The following is a 27,134-nucleotide window of genomic DNA, read 5'->3' on the forward strand; positions in this document are numbered from 1 at the left end:
GGTCGAAACCTCTCAGGAGACCGAAGGAGTATTTAAATACGGTGTCCGAAGACACGTAGAAACGCCGCTGTCGCAGTAGAGGAGGTGGAAGTAGCTTGATCGACCGGCCAGAACTGAGAGAGCCTTCTTGTCCGGAGACGAGAGACTCTGGTTCAAGACAGAATCGGCAAGCTCCGATCGCGGCAAAACCCACCGTCGGTTTGGGTTCCCTCTCGGGCCCCAAAACGACTCGAGCAGAGACATGGGCTCTGCTGGTGGGAGCGGCGATCCTTCCCCCAGGTCGTTGTGCTGACGAATCAGTGCAATAACCTGGGCAAGTTACTCTGAATCTCGGAAGTTACAGCGTCTTGAGGAGTAGGACCATCCATCCCTCCAACAAGAGCAGCTCCCAAGACCTCCTCCTTCAGAAGAAGGACCAGCAACAGATCCCTGACGGTTGCCTCCAATCACTTGCGCGTACGTCCTGGCTGGTCCTAAGACCATACCTGGCACGTGCGGCGTCGTGACGGGATCGTGAGCGGCGCATCTCTCACGATCACTCCTATATACCTCGCTCTTCCTGGCGTATGCCGAGGAAGTTGAAGGTATCGGAGAGACAGACATGACGCTACCCCCTCCCCCCCCTGACGGTCGCCTCCAATCACTTGCGCGTACGTCCTGGTTGGTCCTAAGACCATACGTGGCACGTGCGGCGTCGTGACGGGATCGTGAGCGGCGCACCACTCACGATCACTCCTAGCTACCTCGCTCTTCCCGGTGTAGCCCGAGGAAGTTGAAGGTAGTGGAGACCACGAACCTGACGCTCCCTACCCCCCCGGCTCGCTGGCAGGACCAGCGTACGTGGGGGGGGCTGCAGCCGATCACCAACCCGCGGGGTGGGGGATCGATCTGCAGGCCTGGCCGTGCCGCTCACCTGTGGCGAGCGGCTCGACTGAGCACGTCGACCCCGGTCCCGTGCGTCAGACGAGCTGCTGCTGGTCATCGTATCCGCCCGGTCCCTGTGGGAGCGGCGGTCAGGTGACCTGCAGAGCTCACTTTCGCTTGGTGAGACCGGTTGAGCGTCCTCAGCGGCATGTCAAACCGCCGGTACCAGCCGAGGCTGGTACCGTCGGTCGAGGGGACCTGGGGGACCTCTTCCCAGCCTCAACCCGTGGACCGGTCAGAGACCGTCACGTCCACCCGAGGTACCGGCTGGTCGCTGCGAGAGCGGCCGCTGGCCTGGCGAGAGTCACCTGAGCGGCTCTCGACAGTCTTCTGCTCCGTGCCTCGGTCATGACGCTGAGCGAACTCAGGCGTCTTAACTTTGGCTGCACGGTCACCCGAAGGAGACCGTACACTCGGAACTTCTCGCGGACGAGAAACCGAGCCGGTACTGGCTTAGCAGGCAGAGCTGCCAAGACCAGGTGAGGGTGTACCAGCGGTAGCCCAGCACACCCCCTTGGTCCCCGTCTTCTTCTTCTTCTCAGAAGGGAGCGGGCCCCGTTCCCGAAGGAACAGGAGGACCAGCAGAAGAACCCCCCCGTCACACCGGAGTGTGACGAGCCCTTCGAAGTTCCCGCGGAGTCTTCTTAGGGGGGAAAACCCGGTTTTACAGCTGGTCGCTGCGAGAGCGGCCGCTGGCCTGGCGAGAGTCACCGAGCGGTTCTCGCCAGCCTTCTGCTCCGTGCCGTGGTCTTGGCGCCGAGCGAACTCTGGCGCCGAAACTTTGGCTGCACGGTCTCCCCTCCCGAGGGAGAGCGTACACTCGGGATCTCCCGCGGAACGAGAGACCGAGCCGGAACCTGGCGTAGCGGCATCACCGCTAGCACCAGGCGAGGAAGTACCAGAGCTAACCGATACTCCTCTGGTCCCCGTCTATCTCTTCCTTACGGAAGGGGAGACGGGCCCCGCTCCCGAAGGAGCAGGAGGACCAGCAGAAGGACCCCCCGTCCCACCGAGGTGGGACGGGCCCTTAGAAGTTCCCGAAGGAGACTTCTTAGGGGGGAGAGGCAGCCTTCTTCTTCTTCGGCTTATGGGCCTTAGAAGTCGAAGGGGAAGAGGCAGCAGCAAATGAAGACGAAGATGACACCTTCCTCTTCTTCGTCAGCTCACGCAGACAGTCGTCAGTCCTCCATCCGAGCCGGAGTCGGCCTATTGCCGAAGCAACACGGCCCGACTGCACCTGTCCGGAAGGACCTGGGACTGGGGAAGGACACACCATGGTAGGCCAGCATGGACAGGCGCAGGAACCAGGAGCGACAGGAACAGCAACCAGCTCAGGAGCGGCAGGAACGCGGCAGCGGTAAACACAGAAGGTGGACAGCCAAGCCAGTAGCGGGAACCACATCAGCGACAGGTACGGACAGGCCCAGCCATCGCCTCGTAGAATTATCGGCAGCCAGCGGAACCTGGTACTGGCGGCCGGTCTAAGGGGCGAGCTGCTGGAAAGCGGAAGTCTGGGGCAGGCAACACGAAGAAAACACGGGCGGCGGCGGCATACCCCTCCTCGGTACGGCGGCGACCGGCCCTAGAAGCGGCAGACGGCGTCACCGACACAGCATGGGGAGTGTAGACCAGCGGGGGGAAGCAGCATAAGCGGCCGTGAAGGTTGTAGCGAGACCACTCCAAGGTCACCTGCCCCAGACCTCGCTAGACGCTGCAGCAGATCGTGGATGCTAGGCACGCCCTGCAGCCGCAGTGGCCCATACCTGTCCAAGGTCGTCTCCCACGGATGTAGCACCTGCGGTAGCACGACAGATTAGTAAGAGGGGTTCCCTCACGCACGGGGGGGGAGACATGCCCCACCCCGAACGCAACGGAAGACCCCAAATACAAAATACAACGAAGAAGCTGAGCGGCAGGAAGGAAGACGAAGAATCGGATACCAAGGGAGTCGCGGGAGAGCTTTCCGACGACTTACCTGGCAGACCTTCGCTTCCCCTACCCCCGCACAGCAGTGAAAAGTAATATGAAAATGAAACAGAATACTGCCCTTGCGATTCACTTCATAGAACTTAAAGGGAAAAGATCAATTCCCGGGTAAGAACGGAAACTTGATCCAATAATATGATGCTATCATAAAATATATATGAAAATGAAACAGAATACTGCACTTGCGATTTCACTTTCACAGAAAATAATCGTAAGGATCAATTCCGGGTAAGAGCGAAATTGATCCAAATCAAATTATGCAAATAAATAAATGAAAATGAAAAGAATACTGCATTGCGAATCCACTTTCATTGCATTTTATCATACAAAATATTTTAAAGGCTCGTGCCGAGCGCAATCACGCTCTCGGTAACGAACGCACAGTGCAAAAATATAATGAAAAAAGTACTTACATTTTTCAATTACACACTTTCGCCCAAATACATGACTCGGCGCGAGCGTCGGCACCGAGACATAATTCAAGGGTTCAATTCATGAAAGAGAGGAAATCGCCGCATCTACGGCGATAGCTCCATGTTGGTTCATAATTAAGTATGAAATGAAAACAGTGTACTTACAGTTTCATTTTCAAGTCAAACAAACCATTGTAGAAAACACAATATAACAAAGCATACGACGATGAAGCGGGCAGAGAGCGACGACGAACACGTCCTTCACACCCGCGGCCGAAAGCAAAAGTGATTCTTCACCTCTCGGGCGCGCGGGCGCGCGCACGATCGGACAAGCAGTTAACTACCGTTCTCTCCCCTTGTTCGAAGCTTACGACCGTCCCCAGCTGCCGCTAGTTACCTTCCTATTGTTAAAGGACCGAGGGTTTGTATTACGTATCGGAACAAACTAGTTTTTGTTTTGACTGATATCAAAGGTGCTTCCTTACTCTGAATTAATGTACACTGTTCAACATAACACAGATGGATTGTACAGTACTCCAATTCTGAGACTGCACTATTCATAGTTTCTCTAAACACAGCAGCAAAGACATGCATTGAATTACAGACATGGCTGTGCCGTCTTTTAAAACACTTACCCAGGAGTTTCTTGACGAAACACTTCTGCCAGCTTCAAAAGAGCAGAGTTGATGAGGATTGGAAAAGGGTACCTCTCAAATAATGCTGGAAATTTGAAATTGCTTCACACTGTTCTCCAGTTCTTGAGGACTTTAATCCTGAAAGGATAAAAAATATAAGAGAACAATGAATAATAACCTAACTTAAACAGAATCTCAATTTCATACATATGCTCAATAATATTAATGTTATAGAAATCAGTACAATTTCCATATAGAACCACTTTTTTAAGGAAAAATACAAAGAACTGCTACAGTGTTGGGCCCTATATGTAGCATTTTGTTTGACCAAAATTTTATCTGGTAAGATAGCTTATTTTAGGATAGCTATATCTCAAAATAGATAAATACGTATGCAATTACCAATTATTATGGTACTCCATTTTCTGAAAAAATTTTACATATATACATTTTACCATTCACTGTAAGAATGGATTACATATCCAGAATATCTTCTCATGGAACTGTGGGTTCCTGATAAAACGCTGAAACGTCTTAAGTTTCAGAAATGATGTAGAATTTTGGAAGTCTGTCATCCCCAGTAACTTAATAGGTTAATTAGGTTAAGTGTGAGGGGGGGGGTGGGTGCTGCTCTCCCGGTTATGTAGGTTGAATCGATCCTGAGTATTTCTATAGCTATAAGCATTCTGCATGACCGCATCGTTTGTCCCTGCAAATACGAAAGCCACCAGGAATTAGTAGGGCATCAAATGTATTTCGCCGTGTTTAGTACAAGCCCCTGGGGTTAATTACAGTCATCTGAATAAATATGACAATTTGTCGAAAATTGCATTTTTCCTAACTATACAAACCTGAGGTCCTTTAACAATAGGAAGTAGCTAGCGGCAGCTGGAACGGTCGTAAGCTTCGAACAAGGGGAGAACGGTAGTTAACTGCTTGTCCGATCGTCGCGCGGCACTTTTGCTTTTGGCCCATGCAAAATACGCAGAGTGAGGGGTGGCATGAGGAGGGACTATATGTAAAGGACCTCAGGTTTGTATAGTTAGGAAAAATGCAATTTTCGACAAATTGTCATTTGTTCCGATACGTAATACAAACCATCGGTCCTTTAACAATAGGAAGACTCACTTCTTGGTGGGAGGAATCTGAGTCTTTTGATGAACAGACTGGTGTTCGTCCATCCCTGGAAATGACCTCCCTGGTCGTAAGAGCGAGGGAGGGATCCAAGCTCTGTCCGATTGATCGGGGTGTGCACCGCAGGATCAATGGTCAGACCTCTGGGCCGAGTACTAAGAGAGAGGCAAGCGTATCTCTTCGTACCAGCATTGTAAGAACTTTTTCCTTTACATGAGCAAATATAAAGTAATGGGGTTTGTCTCATGTAGGCATCCACTTTCTCCCCTTGTTGGAGAAAGTGGTGGATATACACTCCTATCTCTAGTTAAAGAGATAGGATGGAGCTCTGTTGAATAGCTTACCTGCATCTGACTCCCTTCCAGCGTGGTAACGACCGTATACCCTCTGCCCACAGGTAGAGGTAGAGAAAGATGGTGAAGAGAAGCCAGTCACTCTCTCATTCGCACATTCATTCTCCCAGTCATACCAGGAATCGATGCTGTTCTGCCTGCTCGGGTGCTGGGTAAGCTTACACAACGTGTTGAGCAGCCACCACAGGTCCCAAGGAAAAAGTATCCAAGGACTTGTGGGCAATATCCCGAAGGTAGAGGACGTGAAGGTGGTCTGGTTGGCCCAGACACCTGCCTTCAGGACCTGCGCCACGAGAAGTTCTTACGGAACCTAAGGAGGGTCCGATACCTCTGACTTCGTGGGTCTCTCGGTCGGAGCGTACGGATGTCGTCGCTACCATCAGCCTCGTACGCTCTCCTGATCACCTCACGTAGCCAGAAAGAAAGCGTGTTCTTGGAAACTTCTTTCTTGGTAACCCCAGTGCTAACGAAGAGGCGTCGACACTCAGGCCTGAGGTGTCGAGTTCTCTTCAGATAGCGCCGTAGCGCCCTCACAGGACAAAGCAGCATCTCATCCGCATCATTATTGGTGAAGTCCAGAAGGGAGGGGATCGTGAAAGACTCGAACCTGTCGTCAGGGATCGACGGATTCTGAGTCTTGGCTACGAAGTTCGGGACGAAATCGAGCATCACAGATCCCCAGCCTCTGGTGTGTTTAACATCATAAGAAAGACCATGTAGTTCCCCTACTCTCTTCGCCGATGCCAGGGCCAGCAAGAAGAGGGTCTTGAGGTCAGATCCCTGTCTGACGACTCTCGGAGTGGCTCGAAGGGTCTTCGAGTCAAACTCCTAAGGCGAGAGTCACATCCCACGCAGGGGGCCTGAGTTCCCTGGGTGGGCAAGACCTTTCGAAGCTCCTCATTAGCAAGGAGATCTCGAACGAATTCGAGATGTCCAGTCCCCTCAGTTTTAGGACGAGAGCCAGGGCGGCTCTATATCCTTTAACTGTGGGTACTGAGAGAGCTTCTCTCGGCGAAGAAACACGAGGAAATCCGCTACCTGCTGAAGAGTGGCTCTGAGAGGAAACAGACCCTGTCTACGACACCAACCACAGAAGACGGCCCACTTCCCCTGGTCACAGCTGCAGAGGACTGTCGGACGTGTCCAGCCCATCTCTGTTGCTGCGCTACGAGAAAAGCCTCTCGTTCGCAAGAGATGGTGGATAACAGCCAGCCGTGAAGTTGAAGGGACTGGACTGCTTGGTGGTACCGTTCTACGTGTGGCTGGGCTAGAAGGTTGTGCCAACTGGGTAGCTCTCTCGGTGCGTCCGCAAGAAGAGCAGCAGGTCCGGATACCAAACGGCTTGAGGCCGTTTGGGAGCCACCAGGATCATTCTGAGATTGGGAGTGACCAGCGCTCGACTGATCACTTTTCCGAATCAGACAGAAGGGAGGAAAGGCGTAGGCGAAGAGGTTGTCCCAGGGGTGTTTTGGAGACGTCCTCTGCAGCTGCCCATGGTCCGCACGGCTGAAAAGAAAACTGAAGTTTTCTGTTGTGCCGGGTGGCGAACAGGTCTACGACCGGTCGCCCCCACAAGGTTGAAGAGCCTTTCGCCACGTCTTGGTGTAGAGACCATTCGGTCCCTATCACCTGATCCCGACGGCTGAGGTTGTCCGCTACTACATTCCTCTTGCCTGGAATGTAGCGTGCTGACAGCTCTATCGAGTGAGCCGTGGCCCACTCGTGCACCTGCACCGTCAACTGATGGAAGCGGAAGAGACACTAGCCCCCCCTGCTTGTTGACATATGCCACTACTGTGGTGTTGTCGCACATCAACACCACTGAGTGTCCCACCAAGCGGTCCTGAAACTCTCGGAGAGCGTTGAACGCCGCCTTGAGTTCCAGGACATTGATGTGAAGGTGCTTTTCGTGATGGTCCCACACACCTGCAGTCAGCAACTCCTCCAGGTGTGCGCCCCATCCCTCGGTCGATGCGTCTGAGAACAGAAGCATCTCCGGGGGGGGAGTGCGTATGGGCACTCCTCTTAAGAGGTTCTTGTCGTCGAGCCACCAGGCTAGGTCCTGCCTCACCTTGTCCGTGATAGCCACGGGAAAGTAAGGAGGATCCTTGGCCTGAGACCAACTCTCCCTTAGCCTCCACTGGAGAGACCGCAGTGAAGACGCCCGTGAGGGACTAACTTCTCGAGTGACGACAGATGGCCAATCACGAACTTGCCATTGCTGTGCTGCCTGTTCCTGCCGAGACAGGAACCGGCCGGCTGCCCTCCCTGAATTTGCTGATACGCAAGTCTGCGGGAAAGACCTGCCCTGCTACCGTGTCTATCAGCATACCCAGGTACTTCATCTTCTGCTTGGGTTCGAGGTCGGACTTCTCGTAGTTTATCACGATCCCCAGATCGCGACAAAACTTGAGGAGTCGATCTCTGTCCTGTAGCAACTGCGAGCGGGAGCTCGCCAGGACTAGCCAATCGTCGAGATACCTCAGAAGACGTACACCCGTGCGAATGGGCCCAAGCTGACACCAGAGTGAACACTCGCGTGAACACCTGTGGGGCGGTTGAGAGGACCGAAACAAAGTGCCCTGAATTGGTACACCGTCCCGTCGAAGATGAAGCGGAGGCGTACTTTCTGGAGGACTGATGGATGGTAGTTTGAAAATACGCGTCCTTCAAGTCCACTGAAAGCATGAAATCGTTCCCCCCCTGATCGAGTCGAGCACCGAGCGTGCCGACTCCAATCGTGAACCGCGTCGTGCGAACGAAGCGGTTCAGGGGAGAGAGGTCTATCACCGACGCCAGCCCCCCGATGCCTTCTCCACTAGGAAGAGCGGCTGTAAAAGCCCGGTGACTGGTCCTCCACGATTTCTACAGCTCGTTTCGCCAGCATGGTCTTGATCTCCTGTCGAAGAGCGTTGTCCTTTGCTGATCCCCGGACATAGGTCTGTAGATGGACCGGTTTGGAGAGATAGGGGGGGCCGAGACTCGAAGGGTAGTAGATACCCCTCCCGAAGGACGTCTACTATCCATTCTCGGCGCCGTAGCGCTGCCAAGTCGCGCCCAATGGCTCGCCAGGCACCCCCCACTTCCGGCAGCAGGTGAGGGGGAACGCCATCCCTAGCGTTTCCCTCCTCGTTTCGACTTCTTTCCACCCACCGACCTCGGGGAAAGGAGGGTTGGGAGGAGGGCTGGTTTACGGCCTCTCTAGCAGAAGTTGAAACAGCAGGAGTCTTTCACACGGGGCTTGGACGGTGCAAACCGTCTTCGCCGCCGTGGAAGCGCTAGCCAAGCTCTTTGGTTTGGCCGCAGTCGCTCGAGATTGCCCAGTAACCTTCGAGACTGCCTGGTGAACTAAGCGGTCACTGTCCGTCAGTGCGCCGCCTTTCCACCGCAGCGTCCACCATCTCTCCAGGAAAGAGAGCTGGGGAACTCCTAAGAGGTCCATTTCGAAGCCCGAGTGCCGCCTCACGCCCGGAACCCCCTTGGTCACTCGGGCAAGGACTGCGTTATCTACATCGAAGGACCAAGTTGGCCCACAGGTTAGCAGTCTGATTGGGCGAGGTAAGAGATCGCTCTTCCTCCAGACTGGCACAGTCTCCTAAAAGAAGCGTCGTCTTCGAGAGCAGAACTCCCGGAGCCGGCCGCTACTTTGGATATTGTGAGGGACCACAAATCCAACCAGGAAACTGCCTGGAATGCTGCCATAGCGGTAGATTCCAGGGCAAGTGCCTCCTGCTGCGAGAACCATAGGTTCTCCGACAGGAGCTGCTGCAGGGACACACCTGGAGTCAGCCTCGCTAACTCCGGGTTAACCTGTTTCGGCAGTATCGGGTCTTCCGAAGGCACGTAGAGTCGCCTCTGCCGCTGTAGAGGGGAGGAAGTAGCTTAGAAGACCGTCCGGACTTTAGCGAGTCCTCCCGTCCTGAGACGAGATTCTCCACCTGATCCAGGACTGAGTCTGCAAGCTCTGATCGCGGTAACCCCACATCATTTTGGGCTCCCTCTTGGGACCCCAAAATGATTCGAGCCGGGACGTGGGCTCTGCTGGTGGTAGCGGCGATCCTTCCGCAAGGTCATTATGCAGACGCATCAGCTTAATGACCTCTGCAAAGTTCCTCTGTATCTCGGGAGTTACTGCGTCTTGTGGAGTAGGACCGTCCAGGTCCCTCCCCCAGCAAGAGCAGGTCCCGCGATACTCCTCCTTCTTAGAAGGAGGAACAGCGACAGACCCCGGTGACGGTCGCCTCCAACTACTTGCGCGTATGTTCTGGTCGGTCCTAAAACCGTGCCTGAGCCATACGGCGTCATAGCCGGGTCACGAGCGGCGCACCTCTCGTGATCGCTCCTCGGTACCTCGCTCCTCCCGGTATAGCCCGAGGGAAGGGGGTTGAAGGTATGGGAGAGGCAGACCTGACGCTCCCCCCTCGCTCGCTGGCAGGACCAGCGTGCGTGGAGGGCTGCTGCTGATCGTCAACCCGCGGTGACGATCGAGCAGCAGGCCTAGCCTTGCCGCTCGCCTGGGGCGATAGGCTCGGCTGAGAACGTCGAGACCGATCTCTAGCGTCAGGCGAGCTGCCGCTGGTCACCGTCTCCGCCCGGTCCCATCGGGAGCGGCGGACGGGTGACTGCTAGGCTCTCTGTCGCGTCGAGACCGGGCCAGCGTCCTCTCGGCGCGTCGAGCCGCTGGTACCAGCCGTGGCTGGTACCGGCGGCCGCGGGGACTCCTTCCTCGCCTCAACCCGTGGCTGGTCAGCGACCGTCACGTCAGCCCGAGCAGCCAGTTGATCGCTGCGAGAGCGTCCACTGGCCTGGCGAGAGTCGCCTGTGCACGACTCTCGCCAGTCTTCTGCTCCGCGCCGCTGGTCTTGACGGCGATGCGAGCTCGGGCCATCATCAAAACTTTGGCTGGACGGTCTCCCTTGGAAGAGCGTCCACTCGGTGCTTCTCGCGAACGGAGAAGCGGCCGAGACGGAACCTGGTTTAGCGGCAGAACCGCTAGCACCAGGTGAGGACGCACCGCCGAGGCTGGTGCACCTCTGGTCCCCGTCGTCTTCTTCTTTTTTTTTTGCAGAAGAAGAGACGGGCCCCGTTCCCGAAGGAACAGGAGGACCAGCAGAAGAGCTCCCCGACTCGCCTGAGCGAGCCGGGCCCTTAGAAGATCCCGAAGGAGTCTTCTTAGGGGGGGAGGAGGCAGCCTTCTTCTTCTTCGGTGGGGCTGTTTAGCCTTAGAAGTCGAAGGGGAAGGAGAGGCAGCAGACGACGAAAAAGACGACGAAGACGACGACGACACCTTCTTCCTCTTCCTCTTCTTCTTCGCCAGGCTCCGCAGGACAGACGTCAGGTCTTCCATCCAGGAGGGAGCCGGGGCAGTTGCCGAAGCAACAGGGCCCGACTGCACCTGTCCGGAAAGACCTGAGACTGTGACAGCACCACCAACAGCAGGAACAACAGGAACAGGTCCGGGAACAGCAGGAACAGCAGGAACATGATCTGAAAGGGAATGAGCAGCAGGGACAGCAACAGGTACGGCAGGCACGGCAGGTACCACAGGAGAGCCAGGTGTCCTGTCGCAGCTACCGTCATCCTCGGCACTGGCGGCAGTCCAGGGGGGTACTCTTGGGGCAGCGGAAGTCCGGGGTCGGCAATACAAAGAACCCAGGTGGCGGTGGCACCGTCCTCTTTGGTACGGCAGCAATCGGTTTTTGAATTGCAGCCGTGGGTGTTACCGACATCACATGTGGTGTGTACACCAAGTGCGGTGGCATCTCATATGCTGGTGTAGAAATAGTAGTGGTATAGTGTGGTTACCGTACCATGAGTGACGCCACTGCCGACCCCGCCAACCGCTGAATCAACCCCTGTATGCTAGGCACTCCCTGCAGTCCAGCGACGCCCACACCTGTCCCCAGGTCGTCCTTCGCTGATGGCACACCTGCGGAAGCAACAGTCGGGTTAGTTAGAGGGGCTTCCTCGCGCCTGGGTGGGGGGAGAAGAACCCCACCCAGAGCGGACGGAAGACCCCGAGTACAACTGGACGTCCGGGTAGCGGGCGCCCTCCTCCACACTCGACGGATCGAGAGAGGAGAAGGACTCCGCTACCCCCCCCGCAGGGGAAGGCGCGAAACGTGGGGGCTGGCCGGGGGGCAGGAAAGAGGACGAAGTGTCCGTTACCAAAGGAGTCACTGGACTTTCCGATGACTTCTTGGGCGGCCTAAGTCTCTTCCTGCCCTCGTACAGAACCCACTGCGCCCTCGGACCAATGCATACAAGTTACAACATGGCTCGTTGCGGGAGCACTCTCGCCCCCGACAAACGAGTACAAACCTCGTGTGGATCAACATCCACAAATGATCTGAATCCGCCGCATCTACGCCCCTCCAGCCGGGACACACTCTACGGGCGACTGGGGGGTGCGGCGAAATCTCCATTTCTTGATCACTCATCATTAATGAACAAAAGAAATGCAAAGTACTTACAACAAATACTCTCAATCACACTAGGAAAAAGAGGGCAGATACTCAAAGCAAACGACAAAGCGGGCAGAGCGATGACGAGCACGTCCTATCCACACACGGCCGAAAGCAAAAGTGATTTGTTTACCTCCCAGTCGCGCGGCGCGCGACGATCGGACAAGCAGTTAACTACCGTTCTCCCCTTGTTCGAAGCTTACGACCGTTCCAGCTGCCGCTAGCTACTTCCTATTGTTAAAGGACCGATGGTTTGTATTACGTATCGGAACAAATTACTTAAAAATTCTTGTTCAGGAGGTAAAACTGCATAGAAACACCGCAACTGCCATAGTCGAGGCCGCCGCATGAATACCTAGGTAGTAATATAGATCTACCCGATCTGTAGTATTCTACTCATTCGATGTTTTTCCACACCCAAAAACGTAGCTTTCACCACAGTGGTCCCCTGAACTGTTTTGAATGGGCTGTAGCCTAACGTCTAGGAGCCTAGTAGGTATTTACTATATTTATTTTTTTTTGACGGAACCTGTTCCTGTCATTCTCCCACCCCCCTGGTAACAATGAACAGATCTACCAATAATGATTTAAAAAGGAATTAAAGGTGCGGCAAGCAAAGGCGCCCCAAGTGAGGTCAACCTGGGCCCCCTGGTTCTCATACTGACCTCTGTCTAATTCCAGGAGCGCCGAATTCCCGTCCTGATCTTGGTCGCCGAATCCGATTTCTGGAAATGATATCGGCCTCATTAACGTCGAAGCCATCGTCCTAGCATGGAATAATTAGATCGTTTCTCGATTAAAACGATACTAACACCGGGAGACCGAGATTGGACGTCAAGCCGACAGTCAGACTCATAACTCGGCACAACCAAAACATTACACGATTACACAGTTTCGGTCTTATATTGGCCAGGGCAACAAGTAATTTTCCCATTATTTTGGTTAATATATGTTATAATTATTTACTTTGATGTAAAATTTCTTATAGTCTTAAGTATTTCACATGTGTTCAAATACAGTTATGATTAATTACTTTGATGTAAAATTTCTTATAGACTTAAGTATTTCACATGATGTGTTCAGTTGTAATCAAAATATTACACGATTACACAGTACCGGTGGTTATTGTCCATATGCAACTTATAATTTCTCCCCTTATTTGGATTAATAAATGTTATAACTAATTGTTTTTATGAAAAATATCTTATAGACTAAAATATTCAAATAATGTGTTCAAATACAGTATTAATTCGCCAGATATTCGTGATCAAAACATTAACGATTACACAGTTTCCGAGGATATTATGGTCTCAGCCAACGAGTAGTTTTCCCCCTTTCTTCGAATATTAAATGATGTGTAAGTTCTTCCTTCGATTTACAATTCCATACAGACTACAGTATTTCGCATGATGTGTTCAAATATTTATTCCTGCAGTCAAAACTCAAACCTCGGCAAAATCACGGTTACACAGTTTCGAGACATATTGTCGCTGGTCAACAAGAGGATTTTTTCCTTTAATTTCATTTAATTCATAAATGTGGAAAAGTTCTTCATTTGATGTACTATTTCTTATAGACTACAATATTTCCCGTGTTGGTATTAAAATATTTATTCATGTACATGATTTAACTACTGGTTCCTGGTTCCTAGGCGCTCACTCCTCAAACACAGTTGCGGGCAAACTACACTATGAGGTGCAAAGCTTTATTTACTTTTACCCAAACTCACTTTCATATCTTCTTCTTTATAAATGAGGCAAAGCCGTGTTACTTAGCTTTGACATCCATCGCTTTCCAGGTTAAGAACTTATTTAATTATATTGTTAAATCGCATTAAAGGTTTGTTTCTTTCTTCTTTTTTTGTTAAATAAGAATGCCTCACCACTAAGTGAGTCCGTCTTTTCTTCTAACTCGGTCCCATTAAGTTAATTAAAACTTTGTCGCTTTCTTAAGCCTGGACAACGTATCTTCAGTGATAGGTAAAAACACCAGTGACAACATGTTTTGCAGTATATTTATAAAGACTCAATATATACATTATTTTACATGATGTAAATTTTAAGTGCAATAACAACAGTTTTATATATTTTTTGTTCTGTATGATTAATTAGTTATCATATCTCCTATAAATACTCACCGAAGTTGACTCATTTGTGAAGTCTGAATCCTCTTATCATTTACGCTGCTAACAGATTTTTCAAGGGTTCAATGGTGGTCTGCCATATCCCGAGAGTTCCATGGTAGAGCCTGCTTTTCACTTCTTGATTTCCATATTTTCTTCAGCTGATTTACATTGTCTATATTCTCCCTATGTTATCCAGCAAAATTGCATATAGCTAGTGTTTGGTTTTCGTTTATTTTTTTATATAATCCACTGATTTCCCCCCTCAAAGTACGGAATCCCCTTATAGATACGATCCATTCTATGATTAATATTTCCATAGATTGTTTGTGGCTATTCAGCAACGAGACCAACGGCTTTACGTGACTTCCGAACCACGTCGAGAGTGAACTTCTATCACTCCTAAATAGGATGGCCGAGAATCGAACCCGCAACCACCGAGGTGGAACGCCAACACCATACCAACCACGCCACTGAGGCACTTTATTTCCATAGATGAAACCTGTTCACATGGAACACGCACACGGGGCCAATTAACTTGAATTTCAAACTTCCAAAGAATGTTGGTTTCGCAAACGCATCTCTTCCTTGAAACCTGCCTTGTGATATCAGATACCAGACTAGCTTTCTTTTTAAGTTTTCATGTATTTGACTCAAACATGGTTATATTTACAGGAAGTAGCTTGAAGTCAATCATATAAGAAACCATCTTTGCTCTTGTCATTAAAAATAGCTCTTGCAGTGAACAAAAACAGGCGATTTGCATAAATTTCCTTTAAAGAGGTTGGACGTAATTAGTTTTCTTCACTTTCTTACAGCTGGTGCACTTTTTGCCTCATTTTCATCTGGCCAGGATCTTCATCTATGCCACTGCTGGCCTTTGTCCTATGAATTTCACATTTCCATTATGACCAGCGAACTATGCTCATAAAAAAATTAAATTTCTTATTACCATTTGAATTCTGTAACTAAAGTTGTACAGTAAGTATGTATTTTCAGGGATGTGCTGAACATGCACAGATTTCAATGAAGTACTGATAGTAAATAAGATCACCGTCAATACCGTTACTGATTTCTTTTCTCCTTTATTACTGACAATTCTCATCCTTATTGAACTTGCTACGCAAGATACCATTCTATTAATTATTTTCCAGAATACTATAATTACAATATTTCCATCATTGCGCCTTTCCTCTTTCCACTGGATATACTTACATATATTATTATGTTAATTAGCAATACCAAAAAAAGTTGAGTATATCTTAGTTTTACCAGACCACTGAGCTGATTAACAGCTCTCCTAGGGCTGGCCCGAAGGATTAGATATTTCTACGTGACTAGGAACCAATGGTTACCTAGCAACGGGACCTACAGCTTATTGTGGGATTTGAACCACAATATATCGAGAAATTAATTTCTATCACCAGAAATAAATTCCTCTGGTTCCGCGTTGGCCGAGCCGAGAATCAAACTCGGACCACCGGATTAGTAGCCGAGCTTGAAATGCACTCGGCCAACATATATACCAAACCACTATACTTATCAAGGTTTAGTTCAGGTTAATAAAACCATTTCTTCATTATCAAAGTTTTCTAAAAAAGACAGATTGATCAGAAAAGATATGTTGTAATGAGACTACCATGAACATTACAAACATTCCACACTGTGCTCACACAAAAAACTAAATTAACAGCAACAGAGCCTTAAAATTACTTACATTCCACATACTATATAGCAGTACACATACGTACAGTACACATACGTACTGTACATTAGCCTGAGTTGTGCATCTCAGATAATTTTAGATTATTCACAAGACAGTTCTGAAATAAATTAAACCATTGCTGTGAGGACTATAAGGCAAAACGGCAGTAAGCCTCTGAATCTAAATCAAAACAACCCTACAATAATAAGTTCCATGTACAGTATATCATTGACTTTTTATCTTATCAGTGCATATGCAAAAAATCCTACATAGCAACAACTCCAACATGAGGTAGATGCTGTACAAGCATGTACTACTCACACAGCACAATATAAGAGAGAGAGAGAGAGAGAGAGAGAGAGAGAGAGAGAGAGAGAGAGAGAGAGAGAGAGAGAGAGAGAGAGAGAATGTAAGCTACCTACCATTGCAAGAGAGAAACGAGACTCCCTACCTTTCATACAACCACACTTTACAAGGGGTTTGAGAAAAAAAAATTTATTGTAAAACAATACAGTTCTATTGTACAAATACATCACTCATATAAAGTACCCATACCTGAGGTCTTGAATGTCCCAAAAGCTGCAGTCTTTTGTCTAACTAACACTATCTGGAGCCTCAGGCACTCAACAGTAATCTGCCTAAATTCTTGTGCAGTCTGGAAATAAGACTGTGAAGCAGGTAATTCTTATGTGAGTGATGGGTTCGTGCAAAAGAGCCCAATTTGGTTTTACATATAAAAAATATGGTTTATTTTATCACAACCACAGCACTCATACATGACGGAATTGCAATTTAGGTCAGTCACAGCTATTATCCAGAAAAGCACTTAGTAGATAGGCAAGGAAAACAAGGCTCTGGTAACTCAGGAGTAACTACATATGTGTAAAGATGAACCCTAAAATATATGAAATTAAGGTGCTTGTGTATATCTATATATATATATATATATATATTAGATATATATATATATATATATATATATATATATATATATATATATACTATATATATATATATATATATATATATATTTGAGAGAGAGAGAGAGAGAGAGATACTCCTAACCCCCAGAGGTCTGTGTCTTTACAATGTATTAAGTAAATGGCTATGAAATGAGACTTAAAGGAAGAAGAGGAAGATGGTTCCCTAAAGTCCTGCCCTAAATTGTAAAACTTGGTCTGGATGAGCATTTCAGTTCCACATCTAGTCTACAAAACCCAAATCTTGCATGATGGTTGCACTACAGCACTTGATAGCAAAGGATAAAGAATTCTTACTCGTTTAAAGGAAAAGAAGTAAGTGCAATATGACAGGGTGGAGTAGACAGGACCAAAGGCCCCTTCAACACACCAGTTACAGACCTAACTTCACTTCACCAGGTAGAGGTTGATGTTTAGAGCTCTACAGGGTTCTGGCTATTTCAACCAATAAATAAATAAATAAATAAACTGTGCTGAGATTGCTGGATCGTCTCAAGTTATGAAGTTGCAAAAAAAAAAAGGGGTAGTAATCCAGTAAATATTCATAATAAATACACGGAGAAAGTTACAGGCAAAATGAATCCAAGTGATTATTTCCCCACCCAAAAAAAAACAAAGCTCAATAGCAAAAAAAAGAATAAACTTCAGAACTAGCTGTCTGTGTTACCTCATTAGAATTAAACCTTAAATTTAACTTACTGATATCCAAAACTGTCAATACATCAAATACACAACAAAAATTCTTACGAAAGCACAAGAAGATCTATTTCTAAAAATCTAAAAATAATTATTTAAAAAATGGCACTTGAATATCAAAATCTGGCAAATCCTAACACTAACACAACCTGTTTCAGTGGAGATATCCAGCGAATGATTTTACAATTAAGATGAAAAGAAAATTAGGCTGGAAAAGGATGAAATAGTATGAGTAAACATTAAATGGTGAAAGACAATGAAACCAGAGAATTTGGAAATCCTTCAGTAGGAACAATTTAGGAAATCTGCCCAGCTGTTAACCTTTAGAGCTGGGATAAAAAATAAATATGCAGCACCACAGACCAGGCAAACTTTGAGGTCGGCCAATTTAAGAAAAAAAAAAAATCAATGGAAAGAGGAAGACATGCAAATCCATATGGTGTAAGTAATAAATTTTCCCTACTTTCCACGAGTAGTTGAAAATGACTATTTACAAACCCTTGTGGGGCCTCTTTTACAAGACAATTGTAAATTTGACCAAGTTATACATGTTTTTTCTAATAATCAATTTTATTTAATTTTGTAAAATTATAATTACAGCTCACACAATATCATAAATAACAAGAACTAAAATCAGTAACAGATTTTGAGTATATTTGTGGTTAAATATTAATGTAAATTTATTGAGATTGAAGGTGCAGTAGCTTTTCTGGATTATACATGTTTTTTCTCATATTTCTTTGCAAAATTACATCATAAAAGATAAGAACTAAAACCAACAACAACCCCTGGGTATATTTATGTGCAAATATAAAAGAGACATCATGTGAGAGAGAAGCACTCCACAACTGACTCATAAGATGCCTAGAATTGGTGAGCAAAGCTAGTAAATTTATGGGCTATTGAAGTAATGGAACCTCTTTCCTGCCCGATTTCTCCAAATCAATGGCGCATATCATTGATATGTACTCACCAGAAGGTAACTCGTCCACCACTCAAAACCTGTTACTGTTACTCACATGAGGGTATCCTCCACTAAGGGTTAACAGCAGGCAGGTGACTGGTAAGTGTCTAGGACATCTGAAGACCATGATGGAATTGTGATGAAATAAGTATTTATTACCTACACATCAACACTAGCTACAAGGAAGATAAACATGCACTATCACACAAACAAGAGTAAAGGCTCATCCAGTCTGTCGGGAAAAAATGAACCTTCTTTATTTCCTAAACCTAGGTGATGAAACAATTGATATTTCACAAGTTGATCAAGGTGACATGACAAGAAGGAAAGATGAGCGAGTAGTCTGAAATTACTGTAGTGGAGAAGGATGCTACAAGACAAAGGGCTGAAGGCCCAGATAATCATAGATAAAGGGCTTAGGAAACGACAGGAATTCAAGAAGGAAGCACACAAGACAGAGGAGAATGGAAAGAACTCATTTCCTGTCTAGCATCATAAAGGGGAAATCTAACATTAATCTTTCAATGATGACAATAAGATGAATAAATAATTAATGCCTTACAGAAGAATTGGCTTTGGACAACTTTGTAATGTCAAAAACAAAAAACCGTGGAAACATTTACAGGTGTTTTTTTCTCAAAAATAAAGACTGGCTACAGTCAATCATCTTGCTCAATGCAAGACCTCATTTACCTCATAAAAATGAATATGTAACTGCATTCTTCACATATGAAAAGAATGTCTGAGGTATATACCTGGTTTATTACACTTCTTTAGTCTGCCCAAACTTTAAAAAAATTAATGACTCACTCAATTGCTTGCTTTGATGCCCTTAGTGACCTGAGACCAGGAATCTTTCTTATCAAAATTCTTGTATTGAAAATATTTAAGTGTATTAGCAGTTTGAGTGATCCTTTTCAAGTTTACTGAACATTTTATTAAACTTAATTTAAATGCTATCCTTATATAAGGTGAGAACTACTCATCTCCAAAGATGACGTTCTGCTAAGTAACTACAAGGTCAACTGAATGAAAAGGAACTCACACCACCTTAGCACAGCAGTGACTAAAATATGTCTTGAGATGCAACTTTTCTTGCAATTTGCAATTTTCCAAAGGTATACAAACCTTCATCTTGTATAGGAGTATATCCTCAAACACAAGCTCAACTGGCTCAGTACCATAAATACAAATAGAAAAATATTACAGAGTATAGAATGACATATCAATCAAAACCTAATTAAATTGAAAAATCCTTGATTATTTCCTGCACCCTGGCAAAATGTACAAGAAACAAAGAGATGTGTGATTAAAGGTATTTCTGGTTAGCCAGAAATCTCAATATGTCAAGAACAGTATTCATATTCTAAAACATTCTTTTAAGTTTTTCACTTAAAATAAGTAATGGAAAGAGACTGAACAGATTTCATTACTGAAACATGATTAGACAAATGAAAATGAATGAATCTTGCTGAAGAAAACAAGCTGGCAAACTTATAATATATAAGGAGACTAGTGGATGGCTGCCCAAGAATTCAGGTGGAGCTAATGTCATGAAAATACTCTTCTTTCCTTTGTGGAAGAAGAGTACTATTTCCTTAAGGCCAAATGCCAAGTGCTGGGTCCCAAGTCTGGGGATAATTGGAAGATGAAAGTTATAAACAAACAAACACAAAATGTTAAGAAAAGGTAAACTAAACATTAAGCATGAAAATCATGTAAAAATGAGACACAACTATTGATATACTACTGTACTCATATCTAAAGACTGCATCTGCTGATGATTGGACAAAATTTACACAGAAATCATTTACGTATAGGAAAAATGAGAACCTAATGAGTTTCTCAACCTCTTAGAAAAAGAACTGTGGATATTGACAAAGGGCAAGATGTTTACATTCAACAACCCTTCTTAAACAAAAGTCTCTTCCATCATCATCAGAATAATACTTAATGTAAACAGATATTCAATAAATTAGAAAACAATTGGTCACTAACTTGAAACCAAAATAGTACTAATTAGCTAACAGCTCTGTTAATTAGACAAATACACTTAACACTCAAAATTTAGGATAAAACCATATAATACTAAAAAGCCCAGGGCACAATGGAAAAGTAATAATTGAAGTATATTCATGCATAAACTTTTGAAACTACCACCAGTTTGGTGAAGAAATTGCTATTACAGGCATTCCCCGGCTTACAACGGGTTCGGCTTACGACGTTCCGAGGTTACAACACTTTTCAATAACATTTGTCAGAAATTATTTCCAGGTTTACGACACATGTTCCAGGGTTACACCACCTACAATGCTCATCTGGCAGAAGAAATATGACTCCAAAAATGCTAAATAATCAATATTTCAAGTTTTTTTTTGAAAAATGCAATAAGAATGCAGTTTACATAATTTTTAATGCACCCAAAGCATTAAAAGTAAGGTCATCTTAGGATTTTTGACGACGTTCCGGCTTACAACGCGTCTCAAGAACGGAACCCTCGTCGTAACCCAGGGACTGCCTGTACAGCTAAAAAACAATTTGATTTTTCAATGAAATCTTACTAGTGAATATCTTCACTCAGTGCAAGGGAAGACACAAAGAAATAATAAGAAAAATGTACAATGGAAAAATCCACAGTAATCCTGAACTATTCCAGATGTCTGGGTATCTGTACGAGATGTTGAACAGCCAGCAGATATCAAAAAAGAATTTTGTTAGTTGACTGCTTGAGGGATCTTGCATGCATGTGCTAACCTACTGGGACCAGCTATTTTTTTTCTTATTTTTTCTTCTTCTACAATGCTGTCATGGAATTTGGGCAAAGCACGGGTAAGGCCAAGGTAGAGTAATGGGTCTGTGTTGAAAGAATATCCATTTATATTTTAGGATCTGTGTTCTCCATTACAAAACCTGATTCCCAGTTATTGGCATGAGTATTCTTCACTACATTCTGATGTTTAGAGCGGATGTGAGTTGTGAGGTTACTTTGATTTTTGGTCTTATAGGGACAATGCGCACAAGCAAATGGCTCTTCCCCTGTGTGAGTTCTTATGTGCAATTGCAGATTTCCCTTCTGAGTGCTGCGGTAAGGACAGTAGTGACATGCAAATGGCTTTTCCCCGGTATGGGTACGCATGTGAGCTTCGAGTTTCTGTCGGCAGGTGAAGATTTTCGAACAATAATTACAACCATAAGACTTTGGAGCTTCCACTATATTTGTTGTTTGTCCTTGTGTAAACTGATGTAATGGTTGTTTGATGGAAAAACAACTTCCTTGGTCACTGCCAATTATCTGAAAAGAGAAAATGTTAATTAATAGCATATTAAAAAACATAATAACATGTTTCAATCATTTTTTGTTGCTTTATAAATCTAAATATTACGATTAATGTTTATACCATATGTACAAAATTTTAAAGAGAATACTATACGTATAATGTTACTTCTAAATGACACTTATAGTTTGTGGTGATGTAGGACCTTTGTAGTTCTTCCAAAATTTGGGCTGAGGTGCAAAGTACGTACATAGCGTATTTCACAGTTTGTTCACTCATTGAAACTGAACCCACCATTTTCCCACTCTAAATGAAAACTTGGTAAACACACCAGTTTGGCTTACAACAACATGGAATATTTTGTAATTTGCCCTTCAAAAGAAACTGAAAGAGTAGTCCTACTTCTAAAACTATCTGTGAAGAAATCTATCATACTTCTAAAACTATCTGCGAAGAAATCTATCATACTTCTAAAACTATCTGTGAAGAAATCTATCATAAGACACATGATAATATTAGTATCAGAATCCACTGATCCCACTGTTCTACTGGTAAAAGATTTCTGGCCTAACTCTATTTCACAAGTAACACAGGATATTGACACTGCAAAAAAATTCCCCTGCATCCTCCTTACTCCTATAACCATTTAAGGGAAGTATCCTTACCCTTGGAATTCCAGCTAACTTCTGAATTACACTGAAGCAGCACAGCAACAAGTCAAAAGGATTTAACAGGCTTGGAGTCCCAAGTTGCGACATGACCAATAAGGCCTAAACAATAATTGAGCTTTAAGATACTGAATAACAGTGGTTCTACTGGGCCAGAGAGTAACTTGCATGGTTAAGTCCTGAATGGTTTTGTACCGTACTTTATGAATATATATACTAGATTTTCATTAGAATATTGCAGTTACTTAAAATTTTAACACAGTAATTGGTTAAACTGGAAATGTTGCTGAGAAACTGACATTTCTATCAAGGATTTGTTTCCAATCTACGTATACTTTGTGTGTGGTGAATGTAAGCGTCTTTATTGATTCTTTGCATTCTTCAAGGGTTGGGAAATTTGAGTTATTTATCAAATGACCACAAGTTGGACCAATGCGACTCATTCCAAGGCAGGGCTCTACACAAATCATAATTCAGGGAGAAGAAACCAATCTAAGAAAAACTGGTAATCCAATGCTTAAGCAGAAATTACTATCACGTTTTAAAAATATGATAGTATACAAATGTATATACAGTGAACCCCCTTATTCGTGCACTCACATGTTCGCGGATTTCTCTCTGGAACATATACCCCCTTTATTCACAGAAAAATTCACATATTCGCGGCATTTTTCTAAGAGAAAATATCTGCAAATTCCTGTTTTCTTTTATCAATTTCATCATAAAATGCACTTTTTGTGATAAAACTATCTTAAAAAAACAGGTATACAAATTTTAGTGGGTTTTTCTGAGTTTTAATTAACAAAATAGGCCGTTTTAATTGTTTTTTTATAGGGGTTTCAACTATTCCCGGATTCTGGCTACTCGGGGGGGGGGGGGGGGGGGGGGGGGGGGGATCTGGTACACATCCCCGTGATAAGGGGGGAACACTGTACAGCCTCATAAGGGTCATGCAAGTCATACAGCAGAATCACACTTGTCAACTTCAAATCATATTAGTAATCATCACTACCATAGTGCCTGAGCAAATTGCTCTGGAACAAGGAGCAAAATTTACAAATATACAGTGGACCCCCCCTATTCATGTTCTACGGATTCGCAGACTCTCACATTCACAGATTTCTCTCGGGAAAGTTTCCCCAGGTTATTCGCGGGAAATTCGCCATATTTTTCTATGAGAAATATCCACAAATTCATGGGTTTTTTTTATCAATTTCATCATAAAATGCACTTTTTGTGATAAAACTCTTAAAAAAACCAAGTATCAAAATTTTTAGTGGGTTTTTCTTGAGTTTTAATTAACAAAATAGGCCGTTTTCAGCATTTTTATAAGGGTTCCAACTATTCGCGGGTTTAACTATTCACAGGGAGTCTGGTACGCATCTCCTGCGAATATGGGGGGGACCTTTGTAGTTAAACAGTACCTGAAGATCACTTGTCTGTGACTCCCAGTGAAATTCAAACTATACAAAAATTTGACCCTGAAGTGGTAACAACTACAAAAAAAGGACTGGGTTGATAACTGGATCAGTGATTCGTGTAGCATCAGTGTAGGTAGCACCCACTTGACCTCCAAGGTGCCTCAGAGGGGTTCCTGGCAGATAAATCCACCTATTGTTGTGGACCTATCTTGTCTGTAGAAGGGTAATCAATATTGTGCCAAACACTTCACTCTAAAACAGCCTACTTCTTTGTTCAAGTAAAACCAAGAAATTTTATTACTGACTGCAAAGATTTACCATAAAATATATATATTTGGCGTGTAAATTGGAAGCATACCGTTCAGCATTGTGAAAATTTTGCTTGTATGGTTCACCTCAGTTCAATCATATATCTAGAATATACTAAGAATAAAGGGAATATGTAACTATACAAAACAATGCAAGAATGATTGTAGAAATCCTCTTAACCCTCATAGTCCAGGCTAATTTACGCTAATGCATACACCCATGACTAGGATAAATTTAAGGATGGTCAGTTTCAAAGGAAGACTAAAAAAAACTAACGCATGGAAAGAGGAAGATATGCATATGCTCATGGCATACGAAAAAAAAAAACTATAAAAAAAACCTGTACCTTCCACAGGAAGCTGAAAGTTAATATTTCCCATCTGGTGTGTTCTTTCTAATATTTTTTAAAATTTTATTTGATCAAATTATAATTACAGTTCAGACAATGACATAACAGATAAGAACTAAAAGCAGGAACAAATTCTGAGTATGCTTTACCACCTCAAGGAAGACTGGAACACTCTCAGCTCACTCCAACTCTTGTATGGTGATCTGAAGAGTTGCCAACAGTGATAAACAGAACTAGAAACATGTTTCCCACAAAATTCGTTCGAACTGTACGGCGCCAAATCTTGAACATATATAGTTTATGCTACCTGGACTTTACCACAAAGTTATATGTAAATATAGGTAGATATACATACATATATATACTATAATATATATATATGTATATATATATATATATATATATATATATATATATATATATATATATATATATATATACTATATATATATTATATATATCTATATATATAACCTATCCACAAGGGATACAAGCATCATCATATGTAGGAGAAGAGTTATGAATTTCTGATGACCTAACCTATATGGAATATATAGATCTGAACTTTAAAAATACAGGACATAACAGGATTCCAACAGAAACTTATTCCAAATGTGAACATTTTATGCCTGGCTTGAGAAACAAAATAATCTTCAAGGAGACTCTTCTACCCTAGTCACTCCCTTTGGGCAAGTACAGAGGCGTTAATATCAATGATCTAATTTATCCCTTTATTTTTCAAGTAAATAATGTTGGTTATCAGTCATAAATAAATAAAATACCACATAAATTAGATAATTTTAATTGGATATATCTTCATACATCTAGATACATACCCTTAAAATAGTGTAAAATTAGTGGTATTAGTATATCTAAACTAATGATGTCACAAACTTTTGCACTTGCTACAAACAAAGTACATACAGTATGATAAAATATGTTCTACAAACACAACTTCTACACTAGTTTCCTTTCAGTTAATAAAATTTAATTTAACCCTTACTAAATGTGAGACATAAGTTTTCCTTTCTTTGTATAAATTCTACAGCCTGCAGATGACATTTCTCAAGAGTTATGGTAACTTGGGGCAACATTCAAAATGGTTTCATGTCTCCTTAGCAAATGTGACTTCAAGTGAGCCTTCAATCGAGCATAGTAATTGCAATGGGGACATTTGTAAGGCTTTTCCCCCGTGTGAACTCTTATATGACGTTCCAGATCTCGTGGAGAGTAAAACGAAGACTTGTTGCAATACTGACACACAAGAGGGCCACTACTGTTGTGTCCAAAGGCGCCAGCTGATCCACTTGCGACATTATGGTCACCTCCAACAGTTGCTGCTACAGCCATCATCCCCACCTAAAAGAGAAAGCAGCTATTGAGCAGGGACACAATTTCAGAACCGCAAATGCTTTTAAAATGTATAACCAAGAAAATAAATGATATACGTTAACTTTATCCCTAGACAGACGAGTCATTTCACATGTATTCACCAGTACCAGTACAAAGTCTTTGTGAGATATGATGTGATGAGGTATCCCAAGAAGTTTAAAAGTCCGTACAAAGCATGTCACGTGTACGTACACGTACAATGAATGGGAAAGAACTTCTGATGAATATACAAATGAGATTATTGAACATTTATATATACACAGATATAAAAATAAAATAACTTAGTGAGAAAAGTAAGGTTAAGCACACGAAAAACAGAGTAACTGACTGACTGGTTCAGAGATGATTATATAAAGCTCTTTAATTAATACCAACATAAAAATAGAGCTTCGTTAATACTTTCTATGCAACTGTGACTGCTCTCTAGTCTCATTTGGTCATAAAAACCTACTACCTTCCCCCTTAGGGAAACAAACTATATATTAAATTATCAGAATGTTATGGCCATCATTTCTCTGAAGACCAAAAATCAGAAATCAACGGAAAGCAGTGTAAGTGAACTGAATAGTTAGTACATTGATTTAATTCAAGACTTTCCTTCACACAAATCAGATCTATAATGTGCTTCCATGTAAGTGGGAGCATCCATGGAAAAAGTGAGAAAGAAAAGAATTCCAGGGACAATAGAGAAAAAATAATAATTAAACAGCTAATTGTACAAATTATTTTCCAATATAGGGGTTAAATGTAAAAAAATAAGCCTTCATATATGTGCTTTAAAATGATTCAGCAACATTATATTCACTACAATATAACTTTGGAATGTATTTCCAATTTAGTTACTCTGGAAAAGTTCTACAGAAGGGTAAATGAATTTTACATGAAAATCATCAGAACTGTAGTAAATTGTAAAACACTTGTGACACCACATGCTCCACGGTATGTTAACGAAAAGGTTACTAAATAATACATAAAAATATTATTAATTTGTCTCTCTCCTTTGTCTCAAGGGGTTAGACCAAGACCTTAACCACACATTACCTTATTAATGGTGATCCAAGAAATAGAAAGTCCACTATGGACTGTCCCCATCACCTTCACCAAATAACAACCTTGCTTTCTGTTTGAAACATTATAATTCCCTGTTGCCAAATAGCAAGAGGGAGGGGGGGGGGGATGCAACAGCTTATATCTAAGAAAATTAAAAATATTAAAAAACTTTATTTTCGTTTTCACATGAAATTTGAAATATGGACCTAATAAGTTGGGAAGTGACTCCCGACCACTGAATTTTCACACGCAAATCTCGTGCGTTTCCTCAAGATAACTGGTTCTCCACAATGT

The 27,134-nt window shown here is 44.1% G+C and overlaps 1 protein-coding gene across 3 annotated transcripts in view; it reads left to right on the top strand.

Moving 5' to 3' along the window:
• LOC135205828 (longitudinals lacking protein-like) overlaps positions 1-27,134 on the top strand; it is a 222,534-nt gene that overhangs the window by 179,408 nt on the left and 15,992 nt on the right. The window lies entirely within an intron of this gene.

This window comes from Macrobrachium nipponense, chromosome 24, assembly GCF_015104395.2.
Source record: "Macrobrachium nipponense isolate FS-2020 chromosome 24, ASM1510439v2, whole genome shotgun sequence".
Lineage (NCBI taxonomy): Eukaryota > Metazoa > Arthropoda > Malacostraca > Decapoda > Palaemonidae > Macrobrachium > Macrobrachium nipponense.